This window comes from Protopterus annectens, chromosome 15.part0 (genome assembly GCF_019279795.1).
Source record: "Protopterus annectens isolate FY-2018-M chromosome 15.part0, PAN1.0, whole genome shotgun sequence".
Lineage (NCBI taxonomy): Eukaryota > Metazoa > Chordata > Ceratodontiformes > Protopteridae > Protopterus > Protopterus annectens.
Window position 1 is genome coordinate 276,271,660 of NC_056749.1, and position 27,119 is coordinate 276,298,778.

The following is a 27,119-nucleotide window of genomic DNA, read 5'->3' on the forward strand; positions in this document are numbered from 1 at the left end:
TTTGTAGAGTAAGGAGATTAACCAAGGCATTCTGGTGCAATAGATTGTTGGTGATAAATGTTACACACCATTAGGTGTCTGACATTAAACACCCCAATACGACTTAATAACATGTTTTATGCAACAGCCATATTAGCAGTAATCTGCAATACAACCAGCATAATCACAATAACACTAGTATTTCATCTAGGCAGAAAAATTCTAAAATCCCAAACCAAGGGAAGAAAACCTTAGGGCAATATTCATACACAGTGTCTAAGGTGTAACAGGAAATTGGCTGTGCCTAAGTGCAACTGAGAGATTCATAGACACCAGATGCACTTATCTGCACTGATTTTAAGTACCCTGAAAAAATCTTGGGCAAATTAGGATATAATGAGATGTAAATGAGGAGTATGTGGTATTGTTATTCATTTAATGAGATGTAAATGAGGAGTATGTGGAAATCTGTGACTACCTTATGCTAATTAGGAGTCATTCCCATCTTATTGTTATTCATTGTCACTTTCTTATGTGTTCTACACCTTCTGCAGAAGGGCTACAAATTGCAGTAGTGCTTTTTTTATCTACTTTATCAACTGAGTTGCATGAGTTTGTTGATAATTTACCTCTTTCCTACACTGTGATGGATGAGATACATGAAATATTTGTAACATCGGTGGATTTCATATATGTTAGCAATAGAAATTTCACTTTTTTGTAAGAGCACTATTGGTCATCATATGTCAGAGTTGATGAGTAAGTGATACAACTGCTAGTTATAATAGAAAGGTTGTGTATTAATGGGTTTTGTCCCCCCCAATTTGGTATTCTCTGTTGTGTTTTCTTCACATTCCAAAAGGAAGTGTTGCAGTAGCCTTCTGTGTAATTGGACTGCTGTGTGAATACTGCCCTCCCACTACAGATTTTGAAATGTGTCATAGACAATGCACCCTTCTTCTCATTTACAGCAGGAACTATCAGCCAGTAATTTATTTAAAGCCGAAGGTATCTCAGCTTGTTTTGGCTTCCCATTTCCAAGAAGGTGAGTCTCATACATCCTCAGAGCATTCACAAGGATGTGATTCTCCTCATGACTGACACTGTATCCCTGCATCTTGCTCACTGCTGTTGCATCATGCTGTGACAAAAGGGGCAAACTGACACCTGCTATCCTTCTGTGAAGATTTTAGTGAATGAGGACAAAGAATGTCTCTGTATTAGACATACCCCTTGTAGCACTAGTTCTGACTTGTGGCTTTCTATGTTGTGTTCCTACTGCCTGTGTTGTACTAGCCTCTGCTGCTGCAGGAGCAGTACATATGCATGTATGTGACTGCTGTGGGTGTGTGCTAGTAAGTAGGGTAACGCATTTCATTCATTATTTGAACTCATCTGCTGCCTTACAGATTCAGTTGTATTAAGAACCCTGATACTTGTAGACACCAGTAAAAAATGTCACTTTACAAATTTCCCAAGTATGTCATTCAAAAGTTGCGAAAAATCATTAAATGCCTTACCAGTAAAGTAAGGATAGTGTTTAATAGTTCGGAATGATTTAAAGCGATTCCTACCTTTTCCAACCAACTTCTGCTTGTCCCTCTTAAACAAAAATATTTTTAATTCAGTAGCTCTTTACATGGTTTGTTGGCACTGAATGCAGGTAAGGGTGCCCTAGTATGAAGGGTTGAGGAAAACTGGCATATGTTAGGGCTAATTTATGAAATTATTATACAAATTAGGCTCAGCTACATTGTGATTTATGAATAATTCCATAGCACAAGAGTGTATCTCCTTTACAGCTGCCAGTTCAGTGGGCTCAACATGCGCAGAGCTTCTTCCACATATTAAACTTTATGGAACCCAACTTAAGACTATCTGAATATGTACATCTGCTGTGGGCATTTCTGTACATGGCTGTGATTTGCCATAATCAGCACTGATCATTCACACTTAGCTGATTTGCATATAGGTGTACCACTCCTGCTGTTCTCAGATTACCGTTGCACTTCTTTGAGTTTCTTTTTATTGAATATTTAACAGTGCATCTTTGTAGGTTCATAGGTTAGCACTAGGCTAACTGCCCTTGCAGGCCATTTTAAGCATAACCAGTTATCCTATTTGGTGCTTAAAATTAACTTATTCTTTTGGAGTTTAGATTCACCTAACTCTTTCAAAACTTACATTTTGGATGGAACATGTGTTAAGATAAACCATATAGGAGCTGCCTCTGTTTATTAATAGTGCAATGGTATCCTGTGCAAAATATACTTGTCCATCCAAAGTATTCAGTTAATACTGCAGAATGGGTTCTCTAAGAGAATGGATATAGTAATAGGACTTTGAAGTGATCACGTAGGACATGTCATTTAGGCCTTGTACACTTTTTATAAGTTATCTCTGCTAGTTGTTGCATGCGCCAGGACTGATACATGCCAAAAGGGGAATTATACTCGATGACTAGCCTAATGTGGGCTTAGTAAAGAGGGACAACAACATCACTGGATCTAGAAGCAGTTCTCTTGTTTAGAAGCTGCACAATACAGAAGGACTTCCTTACCACAGTAGACATATGCTAGTTAAAAGGTAGGTCACTGTCCACAAAAAGGTCCCAGATCCCAATCTAATGGATTAACGTTTAGAGGTGTGTGCTGTCAATGTGATAGGTCCCCATGGAGTTGACTTTTCAAATGAGACAATAATGCAGTTTCTTTGGCATTTAGCTTTACTGCATGAGTCTGTCACTAGTTACTTGATTGGGACAAGCCTTCCTGTAGGATGGCTGAGGCTTTTGGGGATTCAATCACTGCTCATAACTTGCAGTCTTCAGACTTAGTTAGCCAGAGCCCTTTGGTATTAGTCTTTACTTCTAAGAAGCAGATTCTGAACAGAAGGCGTGCCAGTACCCCATGCCTTCCTGTTTTTTTACTCCTGTTATTTCTTACTTTAACCAGGCTACTTGTCCTTTCTTTCAACCTTTTGTTCTCTTCATATAGGACTTCATTTCTTGCATTATAGGTTCATGGATGATCTATTCTAATGTGCCATTTTTTTCAGTTCCCATCATTTTTAACATTATTTCCACTTTCAAAAAGGATTGAAATGTACCATCCCTTGCTCCTTGAAATCTTTATGGAAATTCCCAATGATACTCCTGGAATAATGAACAATATTACTATATCTCCCATTTTTATCCCTATCACCTCATCTGCATTGATGAGGATGATGTAATCATGGATGCTGCCATTCTTTGTAGAAATTCTTGTTTCGCATTGTGTACTCTCTGTGATCTGAGTTCAGAAGCAGAGTCAGACTAGCACAAGATTATCTGGCAAAAGGGACGGACTGAGCATTGAACTCCTGTCTTGGAGAATAGGGGAAAATGAAGGAATCATTTCCTGGATACATCGTTTTGCAAGTTGCAAGATTGGACACACTAGCAGAGGGTGCATCTTTAGGTCATAGGTTCATCTGATGCCCCAGATCCCAAGTTGAATCTAATGGGTGCCTAGATAATCATCCATTTCTTTACTGAAGATAATGCAAGCTTAACTGAGAAAAGGAGATGTTCTTCATCTCACATTGCTGCAGTCCTAACACTTGGATGCAGAAGCAGTGTTGCAAGTGCCATTGTCAGAGTTAATATTTTGTTTTTCTTGCCTCAGTGGTTTACCGGATGTCAGAAAAAGTGAATAACTGTATTTCGCATAGGGATTACCATAATTTGTGTATACCTTGTTTGGGACCTGAGCACGGCGTTGTCGCTTTTGTGCTAGGTTTAATAAGCACTATAAAGCTTTGAGTTGGATTTGTGCCAGGTTAGTCTTTGGGAAGCTTCAAGGACAAGGCAGTTAAACCTAGGTTAGAGGAGTCGGTGGAACCAGTGGTTCCGGAGGCCTCTATGGAGTCCCAGGGAGAGACTGTGTTTTACAGGATGTGGCCTCCCAGGAGGCAGGTCAGGCTGTAGGGGCTTCTCAGGTAACTGTACTCCCTCCCTTCCTAAGGTGTCTAGGCCCTCTCTTTCTTCAAGGCTTCCCTAGAGGCAGGTCTAGTTTTGCTTCTGTGGGTGTCACTCCTAGTTCTTCAGGTTCTGTGCCCAGCACATGCTTAAAATGGCAGAAGATTTAATTACTTTTAATTAGAGGCTCTATGCCACCTCCTGATAAGAGGCCTAGGATGGAACCTGTGTGATTATGAGATGTGTCTGAGTGGCTGAAGACTTGCAGGAGTATTCTCATTATTCTGATTCTGATGTGGATGATTCTACTCCTTCTGCTTCTCCTCCTGAGGATTTTCTTTTCAGAGACCCTGCACTCCATGAGAGGAAAAGGCTTAGGGAATTTTCCCAGCATAGGCCTTTAGCTATTCCTCCTGTTCTGAATGTAGTGGAAGATGTGTTTGCAGAGGCTTAATCCAGATTCTTTGCCTCCTGCTCCTGTTAAACCGGATAGGTATTACAGGGTGCCTGAAGCTCATAAGTATCTTTTCAAGAGTCCTAGGGCAGACCCAGAAACTATTAGCCAGGGGCCTAAGAGTGTAAAGGCTTCTGTTGTCAAGAATCGGTTCCTGCAGATAAAGAGACCAGGTTGGATAGATGGGGAAAGAAAGTTTATACTTCTTCCACTCTAGCCATGAGAGCTTTGAATTGCCAGTTTCACATGTTGAAATATCAAAATTATCTCCTTTCACAGTTGAAATCTAAGGTGGATGCTCTGGCGGAAGGTATTGATTGTAAAGAGTTACAAGATTTAGTGCATGTTTCTGAACAGGTGGGTAAGCATTCTTTGCAATGTGGTTTTGATGCTGTACAGGCCTCCTAGGGTGGCTGCCACTGGGTCAGTTCTTCGCAGGCATGCCTGGCTGAGGGATCAAAATTTATCTGACCATGTTAAAACTAGGATTTTGGATGCCTTGCAATCTGATGTCTTGTTTGGTTCTCCTGTTGAGGCAGTTTTAAAGAAAATGGAAGACAAGGCTAAGTCTATGCAGACTGTTAAAGATATTTTGCAGGTTCAGCCTCCAAAGTTTAGTAGAAATTGGCCTACTAAAGGGTGGACGATCCTTCTTATGATTCCCAGTCTAGGGGTAGATCTAGGCGGCAGGGCAGAGGTCAGGGCTCTTTCAGGCCTAGGACGGGAGTTCTCCTGCACAGTCTTCGGTGAGGGCAGGGTCAGTCCTTAAACAGACCCAATGACCTACCTTACCTCAGCCTGGCAGCACCTTTGGGAGGAAGGTTGGCACTTTTCAAAGAAAATTGGAGTTTGATTACCCAAGACAAATGGGTACTGGATATCATACATCACGGTTACAGGTTTTATTTCCATACCTTGCCTCCTTTCAAAGGCATGCCAGACATTCCTCCTCAACAAAGAATAGAGGCTCACAAGCAAATTTCTCTGTTACTCCAAATAGGGGCCATACAGCTGGTTCCTATGTCAGAAAGGCCCTGTTCCTTGTGCCAAAAAAGGGAACACGGAGACCGATTTTGGATTTAACACTTATCTGGACATTCCCAAGTTCAAAATGTTGACGTTACAACAGCTTTTACCTCTACTGGGCAAGGATCACTGGATGGTAACTTTGATCTCAAGGAGGCTTACCTTCATGTTCCTATCAGGCTAAGTTGCAGCTGACTGGGACTTCTCACTATCAGTTCTCTGCATTGCTTTGGCTTATCTAGAGTATTTACAAAAGTTCTGGCTCCAGTGATAGCTTTCTTCAGGCTGAAAGGAATACAAATCTATCCTTATTTGGACTGATTGCCTGATACTGGCTCAAGGAAGGGACGAGCTTCTTCGTCATTTGGAGTATGTGATAGCAGTGCTAAGATGCCTGGGGTATTCTGTGAACGAAATAAAGTCCAGTCTAGTACCCTCTCAAGACATGTGCTTTCTGGGAGTAAGACTGAATACAGCATCCCAGATGGCCTTTCTAACCCCCGACAAACAAAAGAATCTTTCCCTTTACTTCCATCATCTATCTCTTCAGTCCGGGCTGACTGCAAGGACAGTCCTTCAAGCCTTAGGGTTCATGGCATCTTGTATTCTGGTGCTTCCCAATGCCAAACTGCATATGAGGAAGTTGCAATGGTATCTCAAAAATGTATGGACACAGCACTGCCAGCATCTGGACACTGTCATTCAAATAATACCTTGCATTCAAAAGGAATTTTGTGGTGGGCTCAGGAATGTCACCTAAACAAGGGCTCTGTGACCCGGCCAGAGGCGAGTCAAATTTTAACGACAGATGCCTCAGACAAAGCTTGGGGAGCTCATCTAAATGGAAAGTGGATATAAGACAAGTGGCCTGTCAGACTACAGCATCTACATATCAACTTGAAGGAGATGTTAGCAGTCCAGTTTGCATTAATAGCTTTCAAGGATTTACTTCTTCCAGGGCAGGTGTTGATTCTAACAGACAACACAACTGTCATGTGGTACATCAACAAGCAAGGGGAACACATTCTTATCCTCTATGCAGGCAAGCAATGATTTTGTGGGAGACTGCTCAGTTTACAACTAAGTCTTCAGGCAAGGTTTCTGCCGGGAGCACAGAACTCCTTAGCAGATGTGTTAAGCAGACAAATCATGGATCCCCACGAGTGGAAACTGGATCTTCATGTATTTCAGAAATTGACAGTGTCCTGGGACTCCAGACATAGATCTGTTCGCTTCTCCACTAAACCACCAGCTGCCAAAGTTTTGCACAAAGCGTTTCATCCCACAGCTTGGAAAGTGGATGCTCTTTCTTTCAGTTGGACAAATCTTCATGTATGCCTTTCCACCTCTGCCTCTCCTCCCAAAGGTACTGACAAGCCAAGGATGATTTTGATAGCTCCAGATTGGCCTCGACAGCACTGGTACCCATTACTGAGAAGTCTGGCACGGAAGCCTCCATGGCCTTTGCCTTGATTCCTCATCTGTTGTCCCAGGAGGACAGTCATTTGCTCAATGTCAAGCTTCACTCTCTTCACCTAACAGCATGGCATATTCTGTTTTAAACCATAAAGGGTCTCACTTCCACAACAAGTTTTGAATGTGATTTTGGAAGCTAGAAGGCCTAGTACAAGGAAAGTGTACGCAGATAAATGGAAGAGATTTTTATTTTGGAGTGCAGCTAAGGATTTGGATGTTTCTGAGCCTGATTTAAGTGTGGCTCTTCAATATCTTACTGAGTTATTGGACAAAGGTTTGTCCTTCTCTATTAAGATTCATGCTGCAGCAATCTCAGCTCACTACGACTGTGACCCACCATTGTTTTCTCATCCTTTGTTCAAGCAATTTCTTAGAGGGCAAAGAATATAAGACCCCAGTAGAGCTCCTACTCCTGCTTGGGATCTCAATTTTGTGTTGGAGAAACTCACTCTACAACCTTTTGAGCCTGCAGCTACTGCTGAGTTGAAATATTTGTCATGGAAGACTGCTTTTTGTTGGCCATTACCTCTGCAAGAAGGGTTTCTGAATTGCAGGCCCTTATGGCAGTTGAGCCTTTCTTAATTTTCCATAAGGATAGGGTATCTTTATGTACTAATCCTTCCTTTATGCCTAAAGTGGTTTCTAGTGTGGCTTTAAACCAAACTATTCATTTGCCTACTTTTTATGCAAATCCCCAAACTAAAGGGGAAAGATTTTGCACACTTTAGATGTACACAGGCAGTTGATATTATTTGGACAGAACTAAAGGGTTCAGACAATCTCAGCAGTTATTAGTTTCTTTTGCTTTGTGCTCTCAGGGCAAGCCCGTGTCAAAACAAACTATTTCTAAGTGGATTGGATTTTGCATTGCTTTCTGTTATTCCCATCATGGCAAAGAGATTCCAGCTGGGATTAGGCCTCATTCCACTAGGGCTACTGCCACTTCAACAGCTTTTGAGGGGGTGGCTACTAAGGATATTTGGAGGCAGCCACTTGGAGTTCAGTGCATACCTTCTCTAGGCATTACCACCTTCCTCTGTACTCTAAATCCAGGGCTGGTTTTGCCACTGCTTTGTTGCAGGGCATTTTGGCAGCCCCTGCTTCATTATAGTTTAGCCATCCTCCCTTACCTCTGCTTTGGGATTCTACCCAAGTGTTAGGACTGCAGCAATGTGAGATGAAGAACATAGTACAGTTTTGTACCTACCATAAATGTAGATGTTCGAAGATCCACATTGCTGCAGTCCCCTCCCTCCTTCCCTCTGTAGTTTGAGGTGGTTGTGTGGCCTGGGTTATCCCTCTGAGGTATAGTGTATATATTGTATATATTGTACATATTTTTGGTGTTAGGCTGGTGTGTTGTTTAGTTGTTGTCTATGGGTTTTGACCTTTCTTTTTAGGGTCTACTGACATCTGGGGCAAGAAAAGACTGAGGATATGACGTCGGTCATGCGCATTTGTACCCTGACGTTCTGATGTCAGTCAAATGCGCCTTGACCGACGTCAGCCTTATGCTCTGATATTCGGGCCGACCGAGGGACAGCGGACTACCCAAGTGTTAGGACTGCAGCAATGTGGATCTTCGAACATCTACATTTATGGTAGGTACAAAACTGTACTTTTATTCTACAGGTATGGGAGATCTTAAGATATATGTTATTACATTTCATGGCACTGTTGATATTTATTTTTGTTGCAAATCCATGTCCTGCTATGTTCAAATCACTGGGGATTATTCCAAGCAAAGGGTTACAAATAGTAGAAAAACCTTTACAGAAAGAGCAGAATGAGACTGAGTTGCTGAAGCCTTTGGCTATGAGGGAAGTCTTGAAGCCCTTTAGTTCTCAGTGTGGAATGTTTGCACCTCCTCCAGCTGCACCAGATAGTACATGAGAAGGGTATAGAAAAGTAGTGTATAATCTGTCTAAAAAGAATTGGATGCAGGAAGACAATTTCCTCCCTGACATGGCTCTTAACACCTTACAGGATCATGTGGACAGCCATTATAATTTGCAGGGAATAGTGGCTCTATGGATTTAAATGAAAGGTCATCATCTACAAGGACTCCAAGTTATTTTACTGTTTTTAACTTGTGGTTGCTGTCCATCAGTATTATATGACACTGGTGGGAGGAGTTTTGGCCAGTGTCAGAATACTGAACTTTTGAATGCAAAGTCATTTCTACAACACCATTCATGTGTAATGTTCAATGCCATAGGAAGGGAGGTTGTGTCAGTGGGATTTAAGACAATGCTCTCAACCTTTTATTTCTTGGAGTTAGTATATATAAATACCATTAAGATTATGAGAGGTGTGATGTCCAGATAATATCCCGCTGAACTGCCACCAAATAATGCGTCCCCTACTATCCTGGGTCAGTAAGTAAGGACCTTCAATCTTCACTACTGACTCCAATAGGAGACTGTCACTTAAATAGGAGTAATATTTCACAATTTCCCATAAGAACACAACAGAACATGCTCTATAACCTGAGAATTTACTGTGTACTTCTGTCCATCCTTAATGTAATTCCTTATTACACACTTCAGAGCAATGTCTCCCAGTTTAAGACCTCTGACACACTCACACTTAAATAAATTAAATCTCACACATCCAAACATTTCTGGGAAAGCCTGACACAGATTTCTAGCTGGGTCCCTTCCCCAAAATAATATGATGATACTGCCACCAATCAGAGTGTCTACATGCCCTTTATAGGGGTGTCCACTTATGAAAATTAAACAAATAGTGGCAAATAAGCTAAGCATCCAGACTTTTGGAGTAACTTGGGAAGTTATCAAGGCAAGTATAAGCACTATTAAATCACTAAATAAAACACTGATTGACCAGCCACAATGTAAGTTAATAAACATATTTAATAATGAGCAAAATGATTAAAACTACAAAATGGTAATTCCCACTAAGCAAACAGAATGCAATCACCAGGAAAATGAAATCAGTACTGTAGAATAGAAATCCAACATTCAGAAAAAACTCTAACTGATCTAACTGATTAGTTATAATTTTCCTATCTGACTAAAGAACACTGTCCCTGATCTAAACTAAATTATTACAACAGAGCTAAGGCAGGCTTACAGTTCATGGTGAGTCCTTTTTGGGTATTCGCTGCACAGTCCATCTGTAAACAGCTCACAACTGGCTGTTAACTGACAACTGACTTCAACTGTCTTCATCAGGTTCTTTTATAGACTAGCCTGTCATAACTGTTCCAATTCTAATTTTTATTTCATATTTTGAAAATCAACCAACAGCTGTTTACTAAAGTTCCTTCCTGCCTTTCAGCTTCTGACATTAACACATAGCAACTGTCAACATTCCAATGACATCATCTGCAGATCAGCTGAATCTGAGACAGATTGCCTGACAGACATGCACAGTTAGAAATGAAAAAGACACTGTTCAAGTCTTTAAAACATTTTGTACAAACATATTATAAATCAATATGTAAGAATTTATTTACACTATCATAGCAAGTTATGCTGGCATATAATTCCCAGGTTAATCTGAAATTATGCACAAAAACTCAGCCAGAACATGCTAGCACAAATAACAATATCTAATTTCTTCACAGGAGGCACAATGCAAGGATGTAGGGGTGTTACAGTGAGCCTCATTATTTATTGTATTTCACATGAATTTGCACTCCACCATTTGCAGGCTTGTAGTTTCACATCTCGCACTTCAAATATGGAATCAACATTTACTCTTAGGTTCAGGTTTTGGTAACACAGGGTAAAGGAAGATAGTGGCTGTGGTTCATAAAATGTGGTCATGGTAACTATTAGCAATTTATGGCTAAGACACCATCTTTGAAGTTTTATGATCTAGAGATTACAAAGCAACAACTCTGAAAAGCTTCACATCTCTAATAAGCTTAAAATAAGAAATATATTATATCAAATATTTTATCTTTTTAAAGAGTAAAGTTAATAGTCCGTGACAGATAAAGGCCAACATCTGAAGGTCATCAGTTCTGAGTGTGTGAAAGAGAAGGAAATGACTGCAATAAGAAGACTGTTAGAAGGATTTGACTTTTTAAGTCCTCAGGTATTATTCCCACTAGTGTAATTTTTATGCAGAACTGTTGTGCTTTACGGTGACTACAGTGTCAAGAACACTCCATCATAGACTGCAGCCAAAGGTTCAGTTCCCAGTAACATCTACTTCTAAACTTTGAACATTCACTTCTATACTGATTGAATTATTTGAAGAAGTGGTAACACTAATTATAGTAATAAGTTCACTGTTTTAGTCCATTTTGTGTGATGTGTTAATCAATTGGGTGCTACTCTAACAAGGCATGATGTTATCATTCATAGAAGGGTAGGAGAATATTATGAACTAGTACATATCCTGCTGCCAATGTGTTCATCAGTACACATGATATTGTTTGTCAAGATTTGTAAGAACTCTTTTTTTATTGATCATTTGTTTAGCAATACTGGTTTTCAGCATAACTGATGAAGATACTGTCCATTTACTGAAATGACTTGCTAGCATATTGCAATGCCATACTATTTTTTTTTAATTATGTCCAATGAATAAAAAAGAAAGATTAAAAGCAGTGAACTGTCTCAGTGGTTAATAGCAGTTTAGATCTGATTGCATGGTTTGCCTGCTATATTAATAAGAAATTGAACTTAGCAGACCAAAATGCAAGAATAAATAAGAGGAAAATCTGACCAACGAATACACATGGTGGAGATATATATTATAGCTGTTTTGACGGCCTTTCAAATAAAAAGTATCAGCCATAAACACAACAGCATGAAGATTTAGTGCTCTTTGCCAATACCAATGTATTTAGCTAGCTGGATATAAAAAGACTGCAATGCATTTATTCAAAGAAATGTGTTGTTAACCCACTTATTGCATTTGTCTTCCTGTTGTCAGGTACATTGATGTTAGGTAATGAACAGCTTACCTTCCCAGCCTCTCCTCTGGATAGGCATACTATGCACATTCTTGAATTATTAATTACTGGCGGTGCCCACTCCTTTTCAATAGACAAGCTATTTCATGCATCTCAGAACTCATGCGATTAAAAAAAAAAACGTCATCACTAGTTAACACACTACCGTCCTAGCAATGTAAGCCACTCTCAAGGTGCAAAGAGATACCTCTGGTCTGTAGTCCAGGTAACACTGCATAATTAACAGACTTGGTGCCCATGTAGCTGAGTGAAGTTCTTGGTGGCCAGTAATTGGCTCCCTTCTTTTGTGAGGTTTGAGAATTAGATGCTGTGCCTTGAAACTTCTTGCTGAAGGCTAGGGAAGGGTTGCAGCAGGCAGCCAGGCAGGTTTTCCACAGTGACATCAATGCATACAATACAGAGTGGGAGAGACAAAGATTTGGTTAGAGTGTAAGCATCCCAGGGTTCATCTGCACAACCTTCACCTCTAGACAGAGCAAATAAAAAAAAATCTGCCAATACATAAACCCAAAGGACTTGAAGTCATTGGGAGGGTAAGACAGTGAAACAATCAGAGCACTTTAACGTCATCACAGTCTAACATGAGGCCAACTATAAAATATACATATCTGGAAAAGTGGGCAGGAAACCTACCTATTGAAACTTCATTGATCCAAGAAAAATGCATGTCATATATTGTCAGTATGAATTCAACATGACCGATCATAATTTACAGGAGGAAGCCTTCAGGATAACAGTCTCATATGCTGTTGTTTTAGTAGTAGATGAGGAATAGCCAGTAACTGGATGGGAAGTGGATATAAAGTGCAGCACTGATCAGCAGAGAGGTTCAAAACATCTAAGATCTCCTCAAATAAATATGCCTGCTAAGCCATATCTGTTGAATACTTACAAAGCTGGAAAACTTAACCCAATAAAGAGGTTGTAAGTGGGATGGGGATGGGGGAAATAAAGGACTATGCACTGTGTGGTTAACAAGGTGAATAAAACAAATAGGAAGAAGGGGGTTCCAAGATAGCTGCACACTAATCAACAGCTTATCTTCATCTGCCCCAGAGCAAAAACAGAAACTAAGAAACAACAGCCAATTAGTCTCAGCTTGAGTAAAATTCACTTACTGGCTAATAGGTGTATTGCCTGGGTACCAGCAATAAAAAACTAAGAGAGCCTGAAAGAAAAACAATTGGAAAAGGTGAAGAGAAAACACTGACTAGGAAGAATCCTGTAACTGTTTAACAGAAAGCAGTTCAAGCTCCAGCTTTGGTACAAGAGATGGCTTCCAGTAATTTCGAGGAAAAAATAAGTCAAATGTGCTCAGAGCTGATTAAAATAAAATAAAATACTGAAGGAGTATATCCACTCAAGCAACAAAATGCTGGAAAATGGAAGAAACTTTAAACAGATAATCAGATGAGCTTATAAAATTGCAAAAAATCAGAGGTTGAAATGAAGAAAAGGCGAGCCAAGTATGAGACTGCTCAAGAAGAGGTGTTTCAAAAAAATGGTGGAAGTAGAAGACAGAGCAAGTAGGGAAAATCTGAGATTTTCTGCTGTACCAGAGAAACTAGAAGGACTTTATTAATTTTATGAAGATACAAATAAGCAACTGGACTGGTATTCCACAGCAGAAACCTTTAATCAAAAGGGCATACCATGTGTATGCTCCAAATCTGGATATTATAAATCAGCCAAGACATTTATTAGTAAAGATGCAAACCTACCAACAGAAATAGTTGATCCTGACAAAACAGTAGCAAAGTATTAAGAGCTGGAGACAGTGGAGTGTTTGTGGAAAATGATTATTCACTGTACACCAGGTAGAAGAGAAACAAATTTATTCCAGTAATCAGGGAATGTCGAGAAGCAGGTATGCGATTCAAGCTGCTGTATCCAGTTGTCTTCAGAATATTTTTTTCCCAGAGAATCAAAATAATTTTTTGATGCAGAACAAGATAAGGAAGAAATGCAAAAGTGGGTCCAACAAAAAGTGACCCATCAAGCAGAAGGGGACTCTGCTTCTCATTCTTCTGGTAATAAAGCACATAGAGAGATACTGTCAGTATAACCTTTTTGTTGTTCCAAAGGAAGGTTCATAGATTCATAGGTTCATAGGTGTTTACTAGGCTAATGACCACAAGGGCCTTTTTAAGCCTAGCTGTGCATCCCAAATCTCTGACAAGTTCTGATACCATTGAAAAGTGTAAGCATGGGCCTGGGAGATGAACTATTTACAGGTTACCTGTGTCCATTAGAGACATGGGTGCCAAACCATGGATGAATTACCGCTTTCCCATCCAATTGTCCAAGTTGCACTTGAATTGGGTTAGGGAGGAACTCTGCCTCACATGGATGGGGATATATATCTATCTCTCCAACAGGTCCTATTTGTATCACAGGCAAGGTTTAAGTCTTTAGAATGGGTAATTCTGGTGCTGTTTGTTTTGTGGATATGCAGGAGGTCCATCAGAGTGGGGTCTGTCAATGCCATGTATGTCAGGCATAGATCTCCCCTCAAAAGCCTGTAGGAGACAGAATACAGGGATAGGGTCTTGAGGCAGTCTGCATAGGACAATTTCCTTACAATTGGATATGCCTGGGTAGGTACATACCAAAGGGGGCATTTTACTCAATGATAGGTCTGATGAATGCTGAATACAGTGGAACAATGACTTCCTTGGACTTAGATGCCATACCGTTGTTTATAAATTGTGCAACATAAAATGATTTCCTCACCACTGTAGACACGTGATGGTCAAAGGCAAGATTACTATATGTTTAGCCTGTAGAGAGCTCAAACTGATATATATTTTGAGGCCAATGAAGAAGATTGAGAATGCTGGTGTGGCATCATACTGCTGCTGAAGAGCATGCCCAAACCCCACCACCACCCAAAGCAGCTTTGTGGGCATTCAGTTGCTATTTTTGGGAGGTGCATTTTCCCTCTTGAGATGCATCCTGACCAAGAGGCATACCACTTGTAGCACAGAGGTCTCCAGGGTCTTAATGATGCTATTGCAGGGAGCCTAGGCAGCCTGTCTCCTTCACCCAATCTCTCATTTGCACCCATGCTGTTAATTGAGTACAGGTCATCTGTGGTATGGTATTAGCTTTATCCTTCTTTGCTTTAAGGCTAGGGCATGCATGTTTTACTTATATGATCATTACAGTTTTGCAGTAAGTTCTGTAGTAACATAAGCTGCAGGTTTTTTGGCTTCCTCGTCTTTGGAATAGGCAGTCAATTCATGTGAAGCAAAGAACCTCTATGACACCATTCAAAAGTAACCTAGACAAGTGGATGGGGCACCATAAATTCTTACCAGGGATGGTGTCCAAAACCCTCCTGGACGTGGGCAGTCATTAATAAATATAATCCTGGGTATTGACTAGAGTATCCATGGTATTACTTTGGGATGAAATGGCTAGGCTTGAAATGACCTCTGGGTCAATAACCTAGTAACTTCCTATGATCCTATGTGTGTCCCTAAGTGCCTGACTACTGGGTCAACTCTAAGGGGTGTGTTACCAATATGATAGTTACCAGGGATAGATGACTTCCCAAAGGATGCTATTATACATTTCTTAGCATTTAGTTTTAGTTCATGGCTCTGACATCAGTTCTTTGTCTGTGTCAGCCCATCCTGGAGAAGATTTGTGTCAGTGTGAGACATGGAAATGTATAAAAGAAGTGACATTTGTATATGCAACTTGTCTGTTGAAATTTTACACATTGTGAAATGAAAGCGCTAACCATTTTATTGTTTTTACAAATAAAAGTGGTGTTTGATACTTCGAGTATTCGTGCTCATTATACAGTTTTTATTTTAGCCGCATACATGTCCGCTGACTGCCCTTTGTTTTTTATTATTTGGTTTATGGAGTTCTGTTTGCTTATCAGTGTGAGACTCAGTGACAGCGCCTAATTTGTAATCATCTGCAAATTTAGTCAGCCAGAAACCACTGATATTGGCCTCAACTTCTGAGAAGTAAATTTATTTATTTTACATTTGTTGACCGGGATAGTCCGACTGGATACATGTCCATTTTCAGCGGAGGCCCGTGGAGAAAATGTCCACACAGTAATGTGTTATATACAATACAATAGATAGACAATTTAAAGAATATATGTCAAACTGTTGTAAATATTCAAACTATCATAAATCAAGCTGTTAATACAAATATATAAATCAGAAATTAGCACTAAATAAGTGTGGGACAAAAGACAGAAGAAAGAATTAAAAAAAAAAGAATTCATACAGTCAAGAGTTAGGTAGAAAAGAGCAGGTCATAAGTTAAAAGGTGGTAGGAAGTAGTAAGGAGAAGAAGAGGTTAGACAGGAAATAGGGAGGGAGGAAAAGATGAGTAGTAAGCTGAGTGAATGGTTGATATGAAAGATATGAAGAGAACGAGATGTGTACAGGGTTAGAGTGGGGAGATTACAGGGGCAAGTAGTGAGGTGGGTAAGGTAGTGTTTAAGAGAGATTTTGAAAGTATGAGTCTGGGATAGGCTTCTTAGAGTCAAGGGAAGCCTGTTCCAGAAAATGGCTGGAGAGTAGCTAAATAAGTTTTGTCCTGCACACTTAATAGGTTTGTAAATTTGTAGAAGATGTTGATCTGAGCCCCTTAAAGATCGAGTGGGAGTGTAATAGGAGACTAGTGAAGAGAGGCTAGGACAGGAAAATGGTTTGTTGAGAATGAAGTGAACGGTGAGAAGATTGATATATTTGAGATGTTTTTTAAAGTCAAGCCAGTGTAGTGACTTGAGGGCAAGACAGTGATGAGATTTGTAAGGCAATTCGCGCCAAATCTAGCCACTTTGTTATAGGAAGGTTCTAGTTTAGAGAGAAGTGTAGACTGAAGGTTAGTAAAGATTTGTGCACTATAAAAAATATTAGGGAGGAGATAGGCATTGGCAAGGTTTATTCTAGTTACAGGAGTGAGAATTCATTTATTTCTATAGAGAAGACCAAGCTTTTGATGGGTTTTCTTTATACTGTGATGTATGTGAAGGTCAAATTTCAGTTGGTCATCTATAATTACTCCAAGATGCTTGGTGTGGGTTTCTGGAGCTATTATAGTATTGCTGAGTGAGGAGATGGTGAAGGAAGATTTAAGAGAGAGATGAGATTTTGGAAGAAAAAGTAGTAGTTTTGTTTTTTTGGGGTTAAGTATAGGAAGGTGTTGAGTTAGCCAAGTTGTGGCATGGTTAAAAGATGTTTGTGTGAGGGTTTGCAGTTCAGAAGGATTGTCAGCTATAGAAATAATGGTAAAGTCATCTGCATACTGTATGAGAGATGACTGGGGACAAGATTTGTAGAGATCATTAGTAAAGATATTAAAAAGGAGGGGTCCAAGGATGGAGCCCTGTGGAACACCTGTATTAATAGGGAGAAAAGGAGAGAGAGCTGAGAGCCATTTGACAGATTGGTGCCGGTCTAAGAGGTAGCTGCTGAACCTGAACCAAGAGATAGTTGTTGGGGAGAGGTTAAGTTGAGAAAGTTTTGAGAGAAGGATAGAATGACAGACTGTGTCAAAAGCTTTGGACAGATCTAAGAATATACAAGAAATGAGTTTATTATTGTCTCTGGCTTAAGAGATAATATTGGTAAAAGAAATAAGTGCAGAGGAGGTACCATGGTGTGGACAAAAGTCATGTTGGGTAGCAGTGATTAAATGCCAAAAAAGAGCAGTCCAAGGACTGATCCTTGAGGGACTCCACTTGTGACTGGACTCTCTGTAAAGGTGGACTCCCCAATTCTAACTTCCTAGATCTTTGAGGGACAGAGAATAGCACAGGAGTTGACCAGAATAATCGGGAGTACCTTGGAATTGAACCAGAATCTGGAGTTGGGAGACAGAAGTGAAAAGAAAGAAGACCAGCAACATGGAAATTAGTGCATAAGTGTGAGACTGCAAACCATTAAGCACATTTATGAAATACGGCTGTATAAGAATAAGTAGAAAGAGTGGACTTTTATTGACTTTGTTAAATTTATGGAGGACTAAAAGGCATTTGCCTCACTTCTTGTCATTCATATTTGGAATGACTGTGAGGGGAGAGAAGGAAAAAGGTAACTGTAAGTAAAACAATTTCTGTTCTTAACAGTATTTCCATGAAACTTTTCACAACATAAATTGCATAATGTATAGTAAAGTATTTTTAGTTATTCTTGTAGGTGATAGAGTTACTATAGTAAGCAGGTGCCTTTTTTTCTTTCTCTTCTCTTCTCTTTCTTCTTTTTTTTTTGGTACTAAGAAACATAAGCATTACTGTATTTGAAAAAGAGAATAAAAGCTAGACAAAAGCATGTTTAAGTTAATAGGCTGTAATCTTGGTCTGTTGAGGTGGGGGATGAAGTATAAAAGTACACAGATCAGAATATATGTAGAAGTTATATATTTCTCTTACTTTTGCATGTGTGAATATCTATATTAACACCCTTGGCTTAATCTAGTTACAGATTTTAGGTGGAAACAATGAATATGAGAACACCAAATATAATTAAAAGTTTTCCTTTATTAGTAAATGCTTCAGTTTGTCTTTCAGACTGCATCAGAGGACTAAATATTTCTTTTTTCCTCTTACATTTCTTTTGAGACAAGCTGATAATTAATAAAAGACAGAACACTGGTTTCTTCAGGGCTAAAAGTTAATGATTTCTGAAAGCATACAAGTTGTTTTCACATTTGGAGGAATAAAAATAAAAGGAATACACACCAATTAGTGTAAGTAGAAGCACAGGCAATAGCATGTGCCTTATCATGGATAACCTAAATTTCAGGTTAATTAGGGCTTCTGTTAGCAGCTGTCTATTTGGCACAAATGTTCCTATTACAAGGGTTGAATGTCATTAATTGAAGAAGTACATAGTTATATGTTTTTGTATTAAGTTAACAGGTTATAGAGGTTTTCTGGGGTTTTTTGAGAGTTTTTATTAAAACAAAAAGTCAAGTAAAATGTGACATAAGTTTCAATGTTGATAAGAAAAAAACTGTATAAGGGATTAACCTGCCAAACATTAATGGGTGCATGTATCACAAAGACTGGAAGTACACATTTAAAAAAGCTGCCATGTGATAGGTGGGAATAACGGTTTCTTACCATAATGACGGCACTTCCCATATTATCTTAGAATGTGAATGGCCTCATGGGTATAGGCAAAAAGGAAATAATTATATTAAGAAATGCAGACTGTAAATAGCAACACTACAGGAACATATTTGGAAAGAAGTATGTGAACTGGATAAAAAATATTTTAGGATGGATATTCTACAGAATATCAGGGACAAAGTAAAAAAAAAGTTCTTATACTAATTGCTAGAGGAGCTCAAATAGTGATAGTAGAGGAAAATATAGTAAAGGCGAATTTGTGGTAGTAAGGGGCTACTGACAGGGATGAGGATTATGCTGGCATGTATTTATATTCCACCTAAAACTGCTATTATAGAGCTTAAAAAATTGGGAGAAATAATCAGCTTTCAGCAAGGAATATTATGTGAGGACTAGAATTTGATTTTCAACAATCAGGATGTATCTGGGGGTCTAGAAGGGAAAATATAACAAAAGAGGGTAGATTTCTGAGAACGTATATGAAAATATTTAGTATGAAAGATGTGACTTCAGTAATAGGAAACTGGAGAGAATTTACATATTATTCACCAAGTTACAATAACTGGGCTAGACGACACAGAAATTATATTTCACAGCAACATGTGCATTTAATTGAGATCTTTGGCACAAACCCAATAACTATTTCAGATCATACACTAATAATTGCTTAGATAAAAATGCAGAGCAATGTAGTAAAAACTATAGACTGGCGCTTCCCCACCTACCTCTTAAAAAGAGAAGAATTTAAGGAATCTGTGGTGGAACTTATCTGTAAATTATCCAAGAGTTATTAGGCAAGACAGAAAGTACGCCAGAAGTTATAGCCAGTTAGTTGGATTACTTGAAAGTGGAGTTTAAAAATAAGCTACAAATAAAAGAAAAAAGATCAGGTTAAGAAGTATTAAGAATTACTTAGAGTGGTTGAAAACTTTTAAAGTATTACAAAATAAGGGAAGTTTCACAGAACCAGAGGAGGGACAATTGCAGAGTGCTAAAGAAAAAATACAGGAGTATCTGGATAATATCCATGAGTTTAGAAAGACTGTTTTTGATGATAACTCCAGAGCACCAAAACGTTTGGTGCAATGACTTAGAAAACAAAAAAATTAAAAAGGGGTTGTTGCCAAACTTAGGGAACCTATAATAAAAAGAAAAAAAATAACCAGAGATCCTGCAGAGGTATTAGAAATATTTTGGAAATTTTATGAAATTTGTATAAAGCAGAGAAGTGAGGAGAGAAAGAAAAGCACAAATATAAATATTTATGGAAGACTTATATATGCCAAGGTTAGAGGTAGATGAGGCTCAACAACTAATAGTTAAGATAGGAGGAGATGAGATAAAAATAGATATGTATAACTAATCTGCAGGAAAGTCTCCTGGAAGAAATGATATGCTGATGGAATTTTGGAAGCTAGGAGGGAAGAAAATAAAGATTTGGAAGGTTTTGTTTAACAGTATTTTAAAAGGATGGGAGGCACCAACATCCTGGACAAAAGCTGTGGTGGCTGTAACACATAAAGACAGTAAAAAACCATCTGATCCAGTTTCACATAGGCCCATTTCAATTTTAAACCATGATTATAAAGTGTTTATGTCTATAATGGCTAAACGAATGGCAAAAGTGATGCCAGAATTTATAGATATGGACCACTGTGGTTTTGTGTAGGGAAGGCAAACATCTGACAACATTAGTAGAACAATGATAATCCATAGGGAAGCAGAATGTAAGAAAACACTGCAGTTATTGGTGGGTCTTAATGCAGAGAAAACATTTGACAGTGTAAGCTGGGATTTTATGAGCTGGGTAATGGAAACATGTGCATTTACTGATACAATAATAAGGTTAAGTAGAAGGATATATGAGGGATCTGAGGCAAAAATCAAAGTGGGAGGGGTCCTTTCTGATAAACCATGTCTAAACAGAGGAATCAGGTAGGAGTATCCTTTTTCTCCTAAAATCACTGGCAAAGAAAATAAGTAACTCAGGAATGCAATGATGCAATTAGTATGGGGTTCAAGAAAATATGTCTGTATTTACATATGATATTCAGTGCTATGGAACATTTTATGACAGTTCTGAGTTTTTCTTTTGTTTTTTGAGGGTATAAAATTAGTAAAGATAAAACATGGGCTGTAGCTATAAACTATGTTCCCACACATGAATTGGTTCAGCAATATCCATATTTATGGGACATGATAAAACAAAGTATTTAGGAATACGGATTAAAAAGAATTCTGTTATGGCAGCTAAGGATATCTGGGAAGAGACTAAACAGATAATACAAAAATTGAGGAACTGGAAGTCCTTGCCATTGGATATGGATTGTAAGATATAAGTAGCAAAAATGTTTTTAGTCCCTTTAATTTTATACACAGCTCAGGCATATTTTTATCAACCAGAGGAGAAGTTATGGATCGCAATTAATAAAGAGTTGAAGTATTTTATTTGGGAGTGGGAAGAGGGCAACAGCCAAGTGGGACAAGTTGATCCTCCCAATAGAAAAAGGAGGCTTAGATTACCTGATTTGAATGGATATTTTAGAGCTACACAGTTAAGGCTGTTACGCAAAACACGAGCAGAAAGTGGAAAGGGATGATGATGGAGGGGAAATTCAAGGAATAAGGAAAGAAAGGGATTTTGGATTCAGATCCTTAAGGAGAATAACAACAGCCATACAGAATATTATATTCATAAAGTAGCAGAAAGTATGCCAAGAACAAGGCCAACATGGGAACGGGAAAAGGAGGTTCTGCTGTTAGGGATGACTGCAATTAGGGGTACACAGAATAGTCAAGAGGGGAGTGGAATTTACTGGAGGAAGCTGGCAAAGGATCCAAGGTATTGGGAAGAAATAATTAGAGAGGCAGAAAACTAACAGAATAGAAAGAGGCCAAGAAGACATTTAGATTACAGGCTAGTGATTAACTTCCCTAACAGGGATTGATATCAGAGTATAGACAAAGAGAAAGGGATATGGGAATCCTAAATGAAAGACCTGTACTGGTTTAGTTTTTAACTGTATCTAGAACAGAAGTTGCTGCTAAAAATGGAATAATTAGTAGGACTTATAAAATATTGTACAATAACTATAGGGATCAATCAGAAGAGGTCAGAAAAGACTGTGAGGAGAGATCAGATATGCAATTCACAAAGAAACAATGGGAGGACTTATATATGGCTCCCAAATATGTGACACGATCCAGAAGATTTATAATATTTGCCTGAAAGTGTTTGCATAGATACTTTTATACCCCATGCAGTCTCCGAAGAAATTTTCTTCAGGTATATGGCACATTTTGGAGGTGTAATTGTGAAGAAAGAGAGATTTCTGTCATGTCAGGAATACTGGGCAAGCAAATGAGTATAACTAAGGAAATGACTTTTTTGAGATGGGATATAGGATCTGAGTTGTCTAGATATAGTAAGGCTTTGTTAAGTTTAATTCTGGTGACTGCAAAAAAAAAGCAGTTACTAGAAAATGGAAATCAAAATCTAAACCAACTATACTTGTAGTAAATATTGTAATGGAGATAAAAGAACAGGAAGTGGGATCTTTAGAAAAGGGAAGGAGTAAACTGAATATGAAAAATGGAAACTGTCGGAACGATACATGCAAAAAATGTTTTGGAGGAGGAATGAGGTTTCAGAGAAGGCAGGAATTGATAAATATATGATGTATAACGTTTATGAATATAAACTTGTTAATATGGTTTGATTACTTTTATATAAATGTAAATTTGTCTAAGTCACAAGTGATAATTTAATAAACATATTTAAAAATAAATAAGAAGGATATGTTTACATTCTATAGCAGACAAAACTGTTGTGCCTCCTTTAATTAGTATGAAAAGCACCTTGTGGTCCAATACGCGTGTGCTAAAAGCAGTGCTATGGTGAAACCCATACACAGGCACAACACTGCCTTATGCTGGTAGTGAAGAAAATGGAAAACTAAGAAGCACTGCTGAAAATGGAGTAATAATTTTCATGTGCAATTGCCAAACACTCATAGAAAGCGGAAGTGAAAAAAAAAAACAGTTTGCAAAAGAAGCAAGTATATCAAACTGCAGCACTGTTGACTGAAATAAACATGCCTGACTCTACAGAAGGGTGCAGACTTATGCAACACTAGGATGTGCAAGCGGAAACCAAGCCGATATGAAATCAGGATGTACATATTCTTCCTATACTGATGTGCCTTAAAATATATAGTAGTGCATTGGTAGTGCCCATTTATATTTTGAAACCTGAAAGGATGCTGCATATTTTGAGGACTATACTGTTGTCAAGCATGTTTTAAGAGAGTAATATTTCGCATTTCTTTAATACATAACATGGATATAGAATAGTGCTTGTTTATGTCAGCTGCATAAATTACTTAGCTTTTAAAGAGCACAGACAACAAGGTCTGGAGTGCTGTTCTCAGGACAGAAGAAGTACAAATTCTCAGCCCTCAGAAGTAATTACATGTCATGGGCTATACACAATGGAAACTGCTTTCAAGAAAGTTTGATATCTGAGAGGTATGTATGCATCCTTGCATTTATATATTCATACATTTATTTATGCCATTTGTTAAATGGGTAGGTGGACTGATGAACATTTTCAGCCATGATCCGAATTATTAAGGCAGAAACAGCATTACTCAACTAACACAAAAATACAGTATAACAGACACAATATACACTTTTTTTCTACTAGGTGTAGTATTGAGAGATGTAGAATTCTAAGCAGCACTGTATACACACAATGTCAGAAAGTGAAAATTGTTCTAGATACTCTAATAGAAGCTTTTACACACAATGTTAGGTATTATTATATATAATTAATATACACTAGTCAGAATAAGACATTCTCTGGGATTCATTAACGCCTACAATGAAAGTGCACTGAGTATACACTATTCTGAGTTAACACACAACACAAACATAACTCACACCTTCTTCCTTCTAATTTTAGTTTTCCTACTGATTTTCTTGCAATCTTAAATATCGAGGGGGGTTCATAAAGGTTACCACAAAGTATAGACTACATTTGCACTTAGTGTAATCTTTCTGAGTGACTAGAAGGTACAAAAAATGTCGTCGGGATGTTGTTGAATACAGATGTACACTTAGAGTAAACTTAGTGTATACATAGTGTACTGTTAATGAATCTGGCCCATTATGTACAAAATGCTTATCTCTGAGACCCCATTTTTTTGTTTCCCAGTAGCTAATTCTTCTGCTGCATGTTGCGATGTGTGAGATATAAAATTATATTAGAGTAGAACTTCACAGTCAGTGTAATTAGCCAAAGTCTAATGGGTGCATGCATTTATATACATATGTAAGATGCGATTTCAAGAGTGCATGGAAGGTTTTAAGATCAAAGTAGTTCTGCACTTCATTAGAAAGAAAACTGTACATAGTAGAAGGCATTTGATAGAAGGATTTATTTGGTGAAAGCCAGCAAATAAGCAGACAATGCAAGAGCAAGTTGTGTTTTCTTAAGAGTATAGGAAATTAGCTTAGTCAGAAAAGTATTCTTTAGCAAGGGGCAATAGCTTTCATCCAGATAACCATTTGGATTTTAGTAGAGCATCGTGGTGGTGCTCCATTCTATAAGGTCAGCTATAAATCTCTGTATCTTGTTTTTGTCTGTTTGAATGATGTCTCAGTTGTCTACAGAATGTAATGCTGTTAGGGCTAAGGTTATTTTGAGTTTGGAGATGAGTAAATCCTTGACTGTGGAGGAGCAAGCTTTAATGTGATATTCTGTAAGTCTGCTTTACCTACAACCTGTATGAGGGGTGAAGGGGAGTTTCTGCTCTGGTGTAATCCATAGGTATATTTATTGTGTTATATAGGGGCATTCGCTATTAAAGGGATCTACAATGGAAGGGATCTTTATGGAGGAAAGCTTTGTAATGTTCCAAATAGCATTATTGTTAATTTTTTTATATTAATTGGCATCTTATATTTAGCCAGTTCCTCATGTTTGAGAGGTCATTTTGTAGCTGACTCTAAAGAGTATTGATAGATTTATGGCCTTATGTCAGTACGATATCATTGGCATACAATATACACTTAATATCTGGCAAGTCAAAAGGTAGATTATATATGAACAGTGAAAAGGATAGCGGTCCTAAAAAAATACCTTACAAGACACCTTTTGTGTTCAACGTTTAGAGAAAGTATTATTGGCACATATCACAAATGTCTCATCACTTACAAATTCTAAAATCACAGAACATTTCCTATGCAAGCATTAAATTGCCTAAGTTGTTGTTGTAGGATTATGAGGTAATTAACAGGAAAGGCCCACTTAATATCTAAAATGATGTTTCCAGTAAAGCATTCCACAGCCCATATTGTTAAATATGAGGATGGTGATGGTACAAGGTTGTGTCATGTTGTATTTGTGGTGAAATGAATGTTGCCTATTTGTCAGAATGTTATACTTTTCACTGTATTCCAGAATGTGTTTCTATAAGGACTTTTCAAAGATTTATGCTAATGGGAAAGTGTTTTCTATGGGTCTATAATCATTTACTGGACTGAGAGCATAGAGCTTGGGATAAGGTAATATCACTGCATGCTTAAAACCAGGGGGAACAGAGTTAGTAGTCTGGGTTAGATTACAGATGATTGATTTAATGGGCCTCTGACTATTTTAGAGCCTAGCCTAATCACTTTAGGATGAAAGGTGTGAAATTCAGAATTACTGTGGTAGAAAATGGTCTTCAGTTGTTTCTCAGTGGGAGACTTCTTGATAGTGCTAAAATATAAGGGAAGGTTGGAGAAGTAAAAATGCAAGTGTGTTATGGCAGTTGGCAGGGTAATATTACTGAAGAAAATACTAGCTAATGATGGTGAAGGGGCGTAATGTTATTTTTCATTGCATTTAAATTTATGTTAGGTTCTTACTGCATTAGGATTATATTTAGGAACCAGTTTACTGGTGCCAGTTTAATAATCTGCTAGAACTTTTTCTGATGTTCTCCTAACTGCATTTGAAAATTTTTAAAGCTAATATATATGTGTGTGTGTGTGTGTGTGTGTGTGTGTGTGTGTGTGTGTGTGTGTGTGTGTGTGTGTATATATATATATATATATATATATATATATTTTTTTTTTTTTTTTTTTGCTTGTTTAGCTTTTGTTCTTGTGTCTTAAGTTTTGAAATGTTCTTTTTGGTTTGAATTAACAGTGTCTGCCTTCCAATCAACACGTTTTATTTCCTAGTTTTGTTATTTTGTGAGCTTACTACTAAGCCCATGGTAAGTGGTTACCAAGATATACAGATGTTTGTTAAAGGGAATAAGTGGTCCCAAATAGGTATAAGCAAATTATGAAATATATGAAATGTTAAAAGGGCAGTTGTAAACAGTTTCCCAGTTGATGAATTATGGCTCAGAAATGCATAATGCTTCATTAGCTTTAGGAATTAATCAGCTTGTAGAGATCTGTGCATACGTGTGAGGGATTTAAAACTCTACTTTAAAATAATTGGGAGTCATCATTCACTGAGGGAAATTGTAGAGTTAAACAGTGTTGTTTGTGAGGAATGTTGGATACTGCATACCTCTCAACTGTACAGATTTTTACAGAATGCCCAGATTTTTGCTTCATATTTTTGATATATTTTTCATGAAATTGTAGTTTTCTGGCAAATTAGTGGCAAATCGTTAAAGACTGAAGTTAGAAAATAATGACAGGCATTTCAGTTTCAGACTTCATACCTTTCAGAAAAATCATGCTTATGCCAAACCTGTTGTTCTATCAACTTTCTAAGTTTGGAAGAGCAATATTCAAAAATTGTCCCTATTTTTGGGCCTTTGTCCAAATTTCATTTATGGCTTTGTGTAGATTTCTTGCTCTAAGAGGTTGAGAGGTATGACTACAGCTGGTAGTGAGCACTTGCTTGACCTTTGGTTTGGCCTTGTTCCATCATTAAGAACTTGAGATAGATTTTCCAATCAAAAAGAATTATCAAATTCCAGTGTTTGGTTTTTGTAATGATAATACTTAATACCCTCCCCAACTGACTGAACAGGAAGAGGGAGGGGGAAACTATACTGTGGCTATGTAAACTTTGGATTGATGTCTCGGCAACACTTTCACAGTTGTCCAGTTAGGGGCACTGTCAGAGGTTGCGTTCTAGGCATAGGTCCAAGAT

The 27,119-nt window shown here is 38.1% G+C and overlaps 1 protein-coding gene across 5 annotated transcripts in view; it reads left to right on the forward strand.

Moving 5' to 3' along the window:
• Positions 1 to 27,119, forward strand: part of NHSL2 (NHS like 2) — a 1,843,971-nt gene that overhangs the window by 1,524,550 nt on the left and 292,302 nt on the right. The window lies entirely within an intron of this gene.